The sequence below is a fragment of the Arachis ipaensis genome, chromosome B06, assembly GCF_000816755.2.
Source record: "Arachis ipaensis cultivar K30076 chromosome B06, Araip1.1, whole genome shotgun sequence".
Classification (NCBI taxonomy): Eukaryota; Viridiplantae; Streptophyta; class Magnoliopsida; order Fabales; family Fabaceae; genus Arachis; species Arachis ipaensis.
Window position 1 is genome coordinate 8084488 of NC_029790.2, and position 9809 is coordinate 8094296.

The 9809-nt window shown below is 39.3% G+C and overlaps 1 pseudogene; it reads right to left on the reverse strand.

Moving 5' to 3' along the window:
• Positions 756-9276, reverse strand: LOC107645654 (annotated as a pseudogene).

A 9809-nucleotide genomic window follows, 5' to 3' on the forward strand; every position in this document is an offset into this window, starting at 1 on the left:
ACTGTCTATATATATATATATATATATATATATATAACAAATGTATTCATATAAGAATAAAACGACAATTGTACCCACGGAAGGTAGCTTCCGTGTGCCAAAAATATTCTAACGGACCAATTGTGTAACCGATACTCTTGGCATACGGAAGCCATCTTCCGTAATTATAATTGTCGTTTTATTCTTGTATGGGTACATTTATCAGCATCTGTATCTTTTATGGGTACAATGGTAATTTATTCATATATATTTAAGTTTTTAATATATGTAATATATCAAAAATTTAAAAACATTTATCCAGATATTTTTTATGATATTCTTAAAATAAGTTTTTAAAATACATTTTAGCAAAACTAAAATTTATTATTAATTAGCAGAATTATTTTAGTTGTTTTTCTTTTAATAAAAAAATTAATTTTAATACACTGACAATATAAAACAATTTTATACGTACATGCATCTAAATATTTGCAAGTCAGATATCAAAATTAAACTCGATAAATACATAACTTTTTAGTAACAATAAGTTTTTCTTAGGATTAAACTATATTTTATCTCACTTTAATTATATGTATTTTTTTTGTTTTCGAAGAATAGAAATAATCATGTGTATATGTTTTAGGAACAAATAAGTATCATAAACTTTTTAGAAATTAAACTAATATTATGTGTATCTTTTTTAAAGATTAACTTAACATGACAAGTTTTTCTCAAGATTAAACTAATCTTTTGTGTATTTTTTTTTAGAGATCAAATTGAAAACGGCTAATTTACTCTTTAAACAATTAAACCATTAGGCAATTGATGTAACATACACCACACATCTAAAGACATTTCACATTCTCACTTTAAAATTGGAAGACATTGTAACTGTACCTGAAAAAGCACAAAAGGCTGCTTCTACTTATTGGACACTATCCTAGTTTCATGCTATACTGTACAGATCAGAATACAAGTACAAAATTACATGACATTCATAAAACAAGAAAATATATCATCTTTATGTGGTGGTGGGAGTGGTAGCTGTAATGTAATTTGTCTCCATGACCATGATCATGTCACCCTTCAGTATTCTGAGAACCTAATACAAGCAAAAAAACAAACAAAAGATTTAGGATTACAGCATGTAGCTGATTAAATGAAAGTAAAAACTTGCTTAGAAACATGATGGTTTTGTTCACCTGTGACATGCGTGGTCTGGAATAAGGATCTCTCCTCATGCATAATGAAGCTGCATGAAGCATGCAATAGACCTCATTTTCTGCATAGTTATTTGCCAATCTCGGATCAATTAGTTCCTCAATTGCATATTCTGCTAGCAATGGTCGTGCCTTCATAATACAAGTTTCATATTAACATTTATACTCTTGAAATGATGCAAAGATCCTACATAATATAAGGTGACTATTCACATGCAGTTGTCTTCATCTGAAGATAATAGTTAAGAAATGTTAAAAATCATCTTTGCATGAAGACAACTCCACGTGAATTTTCACCAATATATTAATAGTCCTCCCTTAACTCACCCATTCAGTAAGACATTGCTGCCCCTTCGGCCTGCTAAGATCAACAGCTTTTCGTCCGGTAACAAGCTCCACCAATACCACCCCAAAGGAGTAAACATCAGCCTTTTCTGTTATTTGGCCGCTTTGAGCATATTCAGGAGCCAAATACCTAAAAACAGAACAGAATATCAACAAATTAGAGCATAGTTAGTTGCATGTTTGTTATATTACAATGACAAGTTAGATGATGAAAAACTAATTACCCAAATGTTCCAATCACTCTAGTTTCCACACCAGTGTCTCTATGTTGCTGCCACCTTGCTAGCCCAAAATCACCAACCTTGCATTGCACAATTCAACACAATGTTCTCATGAAAAAAGAAACTGCAGAGCATGATGTGCTAAAGTTCTTCCTTTTCACCTACCAGTGGCTCAAAATCATGGGTGATAAGAATGTTATTCGGCCGCATGTCACGGTGGATAATGCAGCCTACTCTGCACTCCTCATGAAGATATCTCAAGCCCCTAGCAGCTCCAACGGCAATTCTTTGACGTGCTGACCATTCTAATGGTTCCTGTTTTTTCCCTGAAAAAATAATGTCAGTTTACAATTATATGAACTTAGCATCTAGAATTACTTCAATAAGTTCAATCCAACTCAAAAGTTAGAAGCAGAAGCAAGTAAAATTACCATATGAGTGTCCAAAGATCCATTACATATGTACTCATAAACCAGCAACCTTCTCTTATTCTCAATACAGAATCCAATGAGCATTATGCTGAGCACAGCTGAGGACTTCAACCTCTGAGCAAAATTCAACATCACCCTGAGAACTAGCGAGTTTATGCTGCTTCACAGAAATGATTTGTCCATCAGGTAAGACCCCTCTGTGAACAGAACCAAATCCCCCTTCTGCCAAGAAATTAGCTTGAGAGAATCCACTCGTAGCGAGTACTCGGCATAGCTGAACCACCTTGGAGGTTTCCCAAAAACAGGAGCCTTGTGTTGACATATTGAACACAATGGAGGTGGAGCAGGTGGAGCATTTCTTGATAATGTTATTGCTTCTCTTACATTTCCATTCAAATCCCGCTCACTCATGGCTTGAGATCTCCATTTCAGCTTCTCTTTCTAGCCTTGAGAACTTTTCCATCAAAGCTCTAGCTGTGGATGTTTGATTCTTGCTATGGCATCCTTCTTCTCTGCATTGAGATGATTGTTTGCATAAAAGTAAATCTTTGATCCATGGTTGGAATCTCAAGGTTGCTGAGGATAGGGACAACTTTTCGCTGTCCGAGTCTGAACTAGCATCAACAACTTCATTTTGTTTAATAGTTTCCTCTTTCTTTGACTCACCATTATTCATCTCAGAAACAAAGAATGGTGAAGTTCCAGGATCAGAGCTTGAAACAGATGAAGTACCGGCTTCAGTCGCCGTAGAAGGCGTCCCTACATCTGGACTACTAGTTGGGGTGACAACTGCTCCTTTTATGGAACTCAAAGAATCATTCTTATTCTTGGCTTGTCTTCCAAGCTTCCCATCTTGCTTGGAATGTAATGGAGCTGCTTCTTCAAGATCCTTCTTTTGTGATCCATTCAAATTCAACCGGAGCACTTTCGCTTGGGATTGTTTCATAACAACAATGTTGCAATGCAGCTCTTCCATACACTGCTTTTCTTCTTGTTTTAGCTGCCTGCAAAGAAAGCAAAACCAAAATAAATACCAAAGGCAAAAGACTATCATCTCAGATCAATAAAATTGTAAACCAGGAGTTAAGAATTCATCAATTTTGTTATCACTAATTACTTGTCTAATACAACCCAATTGGCTTGGGCCTTTCTAGCTTCTGCAGCCACTGCTCCACAAGGTGATCCGGAAACAATTTTAATCTTGACATTTATCTGTTGAACAAGGAAAACAGTTTTAAAATAATGATACTGAAACAGCATCAAAGATGAACCTAACAATACATACATCAAAGGATTCTAACCTTATTTGGATCATAGATGTCATGGAGCTGAAGAATCATCTGAGAGAAAGAATCAGTAATCTCACTCTTCTGCTCTGAACTAGTTGGTGAATGAGATTTCTTTTGGGTGTTGGCACAGTCACCGGCAAACGTTGGAAAACCCCATAATCTTCTTCCTACATATTTGCACAAAAATATTGGTAAAAGATACCAAACAAAATAGTTATGTTTCAAAATTCTCAATCAAGAACAATAACAACTTGAATGCTAGAACCTGTGAGTGCCACATAGGACAGCATCTAAACTATTCAGTACTTTGTAAAAGAGAAGTATTATCTGACAAAAAGGAAAGAAAGCACAGAAACAATGAGCATATGGAAGCAAATAGAAGGTTTACCAAAACTTTGTGAAGAAGGCACAACCACTATTAGTGTAATGCAATCCCCAGGTTGAACAACATGAGTCAGAGACCAAACAAGTGCTGTCTTTGGAATTTCCTTTGATGCCTTAACAGCAACAATAACCTTCTCAACACCATCTGAACTTTTTTCTTCCTTCCCTCGCTTATGCTGTTCTCGACTCATCACCACCACCACCACCAACAATCCCACAAAAAGCTACAACAGGTTTCAGTGAATAACCATCAAAGACATGTATTTGTATATCCTAAACAAGAAGTTGGAGAAGCATATCAGATGAACATGATCAAAGTCACTCCTTTGGCCCCACCCCACCTTTTCAATCATCAAGCAATAGCAGAGAAACCAGTAATAAGACCCTTTTAATCAAATGCAAACAAACCCTCTTTTTAACTTCCTCATGAACTTGATTTTTCTTCACTCAAGAACAAGATGGTTTCTGCATGTAGCTAGGTTCCCAAAATAGTATCAAATCCGTGAAGAATCCATGTGACCATTTTGGCTCAGAAAGCAACATGCTGCATTCCCCAGCTCACAGTGCAATGTAGATTTCAAGTGTGAGAAAAAAGAAATCCATGAAGATTGAAAAGCACTGCTCACTGAACCAAAGAACATGCCTTTTCAGTTTTGCATTGGCTTTGCCTTTGAGCCTTCAAATCAACCTCCAAGTCAAAACATGGATCCAACTAGCTGGATTTAGTGTTGACATGACCTTAGAGGAACCCCTCTACACCAAAAGAAACAGTAACCATGAGTTTCAATTGCCACTGATATGACTTAAGATAAAGGTTATTTTAGCTCTCAGCCACTCAAAGTTCAGTACTAGTTTTTTCACTCTGCACAGTCCCAAATGTCATTTCAATTAAAAAGTAGAAAAACAGTGAATTGGATGAATGAAGAAAAAGAATAAATCCAAAACAATGTGAGAGACAAGCCACAAGAAAGAACTGGTAACTGACATCTTGTTGATTTAGAAGATACAGAAACATAATTTGGCAACTATCAAACAAAGAAGAGAAAAAAGACACTAGGGATGAGATCCAAACCTTTCTTTTTCTCTATTATCATATATTGTTTTTCTATCACTCTACTCTATTGGACATTGAACATTAAGCTAAAAAATAAGAATACAAAACAAAGATATCAACATATCATACACTTTTCTGTGGGTAAAAAACCTAAACAAGTTAAAGGGAGATCAATTTGACACAAATAAGCCAAAGCAAAATCTGATTCATCAATCAACCAAATGACATTTCTATATAGTTCGAACTAAATAGGTTCGAACTCACTTTGCACATAATTCGAACCAAATAAGTTCGAATTACACGTATAAACCAAAGCAACATAATTCGAACCAAATTGATTCGAACCCTAACTTGATAATTCGAACCTAATAGGTTCGAATTACACTGAGCATATTTCGTACCAGAGTGGTTCGAATTAGTGAGGACCAGAGCTGTATATATATGGTCTGAACGTCAGTTGCTTTCATTAGAGGTGGTTTACATGGCTAGTGAGGAGAGTTTCGCAGTGTTGGTTCACCACAGAGGATCCATTAAGAAGAAAACTCGTTCCGGTGTGAAGTTCACTGATAAGGATCTTCTCTGTATTATCGTCACGCCTACGACGAGGTATGAGGACCTTGTTAGCTCTGTACTGCTGAAACTTGGTCTGAAAGGTGTGAAACGGGTTAAGAAGTTTTTTTTATCGATTTCCAATCACGGTGCTCCAGAACACCATAAAGTATGATTGTTTCACGATCGGGAGTGATGAGGACTTGCAGGTAATGTTTCATTGTCGCCGGCAGTTTCCAGAGGTGAGGACACCAGAACTGTTGGCAAAGTTGGTTGACGCGGTGTCCAGCTCGGGGGGTTCGAACCGGAATACCACCACTTTAGCCACGGTAGCCGGTTCTAGCTCCAGACCTGCCGTTGCATCTTCCTTCGTCCCTGCGTACGAGCCACCCGTCCAACCTGTCGCCTCCCCTTCGTTCGCTGTTGATCTCCACGGCAGTGTAGGCGACGAGGTCGGACAAGGGGAGTATCTGCCGACATCTTTACAGTATGCTGCACCGGCTTGGGTTGGAGATGGATTCTTGGATGATCCAGAGGACAATGATGTCGAGCCGGATATGATTGCTGATGACAGTGGCGATGATGTTGGAGCAACTGATCCTGCTGGGGTGGGCGGTGGTTTTAGCTCCGGCACGCAGCAGTACCCTCCACATTTTTCCTCTTTGGACTTGGATGCCATGAGGCAAGAGGGGGTTGCTGGGCAGCCGGCTGGATTTGGCGCTAGAGATGCTGAAGGGTCTGCAGGTCTGACAGAGTTTCAGGTTGGTCAGCAATTTCCGGATAAAGAAGAGGCCCTGTTAAGTGTCAAGACTTACAGCATCCGGCGAGGGGTACAGTACAAGGTCGTGGAGTCTGACTATCGCCGGTATGTGGGCAAGTGTTCCGAGTTTGGCAATGGGTGCACATGGTTGATTCGGCTCAGTCTCCGACAGCGCAAGGAGATTTGGGAGGTTAAACGTTACAACGGACCGCATACTTGTCTCGCCACCTCCATTTCCAGCGACCACAGGAGTTTGGATTACCATATGATATCGGCATTCATTATGCCAATGGTTAGGGCTGATGCATCCGTCAGCATCAAGGTGCTCCTAAATGCACCGCCGCACACTTTGGGTTTAGGCCGACTTACAGGAGGGTCTGGTTGGTGAAGCAGAAGGCTATTGCCCTCATCTATGGTGACTGGGATGAGTCGTACAACGAGCTCCCAAGGTGGGTGTTAGGTGTCCGGTTGACGATGCCTAGTACTGTTGCAGTGCTAAGGACGAGCCCTGTTCGTGTCGGTGGACAGTTGGACGAGTCTCGAGCTTATTTTCACAGACTATTCTGGACCTTTCCACCATGTATTGAGGCATTCCGTCATTGCAAGCCTCTAGTTAGTATTGACGGCACCCATCTGTATGGCAAGTATGGGGGAACGTTGCTTATCGCGATTGCACAGGACGGGAACTCCAACATACTCCCTGTTGCCTTCGCATTAGTCGAGGGTGGGAATGCTGAGTCGTGGTCCTTCTTTCTCTCCCACCTGCGTGAGCATGTGACACTGCAGCCGGGTCTGCTGGTTATCTCGGACAGGCATAACGGCATCAAGGCCGCCCTTAAGGCTCCTGACGGAGGCTGGTTACTTCCGTCTGCATACCGGGCATTCTGCATTCGACATGTTGCGGCAAATTTCGCCCTCACCTTCAAGGGCAAAGACACAAGGAGGCTACTTGTGAATGCGGCGTACGCTAAGACCGAGGTCGAGTTCCAGTATTGGTTTGATATTCTTAGGTCCGAAGACCCGACGATGTGTGACTGGGCTAACCGGATTGAGTATTCCTTGTGGACACAGCATTGTGATGAGGGGCGTAGATTCGGACACATGACGATGAATATATCTGAATGTGTGAACTCGATCCTCAAGGGTGTCAGAAACCTTCCTGTGTGCTCCCTAGTGAAGGCAACATACGGAAGGTTGGCCGAATTATTTGTTCGCAAAGGGAGGGAGGCTGAGGCGCAGATGGGAACCGGACAACAATTTAGTCAGCACTTGGTGAAGTGTATAGAGGCCAACTTGAAGACGGCTAGGTGCTTCACGGTTACTGTGTACGACAGGGATAACTCCGAGTTCACCGTCGCAGAGACAACTCCGACTGGTTCTTTCTCACTGGGTACCTACAGAGTCTCGCTTGCATCTCACACATGTGACTGCGGATACTTCCAGGCACTTCATTTCCCTTGTCCCCACGCACTGGCATGCTGTGCCTACTCACGGCTTACATGGGAGCCTTACGTCCACCAGGTGTATCGTCTTAGTTCGGTCTTCAGTGTGTATCAGATGGGTTTCACACCTCCCATTCCGGAGGGTTTCTGGCCACCATATGACGGGCCGACTGTCATACCTGACCCCAATAAGAGGCGTGCGAGAGAGGGTCGTCCCAGGTCCACTCGGATACGGACCAATATGGACGAGGCAGATCCGAACCGGCCAAAGAGATGTGGGCTTTGTCGGCAGCCCGGCCACACACGTCAGAGTTGCCCACAGCTCGGAGGAGCAGAGCACACACGGGGGGCATGATTAGGTGTATTGGTGGCTTTGGTACTTTTGTTATTTCAATTTCGCGTTTAGATTCCACTGTTATCGGTTTTCTTACTTGTAGTTGGTGACTGATAAAATTTGTTAACGTTAGTGCGATGTACTTTGAATGGATTTTTAGTTAATGAATATGTTTTGTCACCGCAGTTTTAAACGAAATGTATGTCTAATGAACACCAGCAAAAATAACTGTACGAGTCTTACTAAGACATGATGCGGAAACTATGTTCGTAACTTAAATTGCTTGTTGGAACGAATTCTTACTAATTCGAACCAACATATTTCGAATTACTTGGTAAATATATGCTCAGTGTAATTCGAACCTATTAGGTTCGAATTATCAAGTTAGGGTTCGAACCAATTTGGTTCGAATTATGTTGCTTTGGTCTATACGTGTAATTCAAACCTATTTGGTTCGAATTATGTGGAAAGTGAGTTCGAACCTATTTGGTTCGAACTATATAGAAATGTCCGTTGGTTGATTGATGAATCAGATTTTGTTTTGGCTTATTTGTATCAAATTGATCTCCCTTTGGCTTGTTTAGATTTTTTACCCTTTTTCTGTTTAATATTATTGTAGTAAACAAAATGAAAACCCTGTAGAGTCAAGCTCGTAACAGTTCCTCATTGGGAATAACAAAACTTTATTTGATTAAAAAAGAAAAAGAGAATAAAGAAAAAATATCCTCAAAAATCAAGCATTGTGAACATATGCATGAAAACTAAGACCTTCAATGAGCTCAAGGGGTTGTCTTGTCAAACACCCTCTTTTTTTCTTATGGTTCATTCAACTTTAAACTTGCAAAAGCTCAAAGCTTTAACGTAAATGCATTTGCTTACTTTGCTACACTTGCACTTCCAGCATCATCATTTGGGTAGTATTAACGCCATGGCACAGAATGAAAGGAAAAAGAAAATGATGAAAAGGGGTTGTCAAAACCAAAACCAAGCACAAGGGAATGGACCACCATGAAAAGAAATGAAACAAAGTTTGGAACTTTTAACAACCCAAGTAGCCCAATCCTCAATGCAAGGAGAGAAAAGAGAGGAGAGTTCTTTTCTTTTGTGACATGTGAGTAGTAACCAATAGAGATAGAGACATATAGAGAAGTGAAGAGAACACAGATAAAGATATAAAGATTTTTTTTTCCCTTAAGAATAATTGCAAATTTAGGATGAAACTGAAAGTCTGAAACACAATGGTGTTCCAATTCTGCAAAGGTTCATACATGTGAGTTGTGACATCATGTTACTTGGGAGACAGAGAAGTAAGAAAGTGAATCAGATTTTGTGCAGAGCTTAACGCTATAAATTGGCCTTAACCATAGAGCTATCTCACATTAATAACTCTGAACTAACCATTTTCCCTTATCTACATAAATACTTAATGGGTGACATAAAAATTGAGATTTTCTCTAAATTCGTTCTTTAACGGATTTGATCCATTAAATTAATTTTTTAAAGATTATAAATTAACCATATTTATCTTTTTAGTTATTCCATTAATAATTTTTGTCCGCTATTAATTATGTAAAATGTTAAACATAATACGTAATTAACATGTTCGATTAGACGCTGATCAAATATGTTTATGAAAATTTATTAATTTAGTCACTATATCATATTGGTATCAGAGTTTATATAATTGAAAAAAATAACTAAATTAAAAGAATTTTATAAATATATTTGATTAATGTTCAATTAGACATGTCAAGTTAATATACAATTAGACATGTTAAGTTTAGTATATGTTGTCAATTAA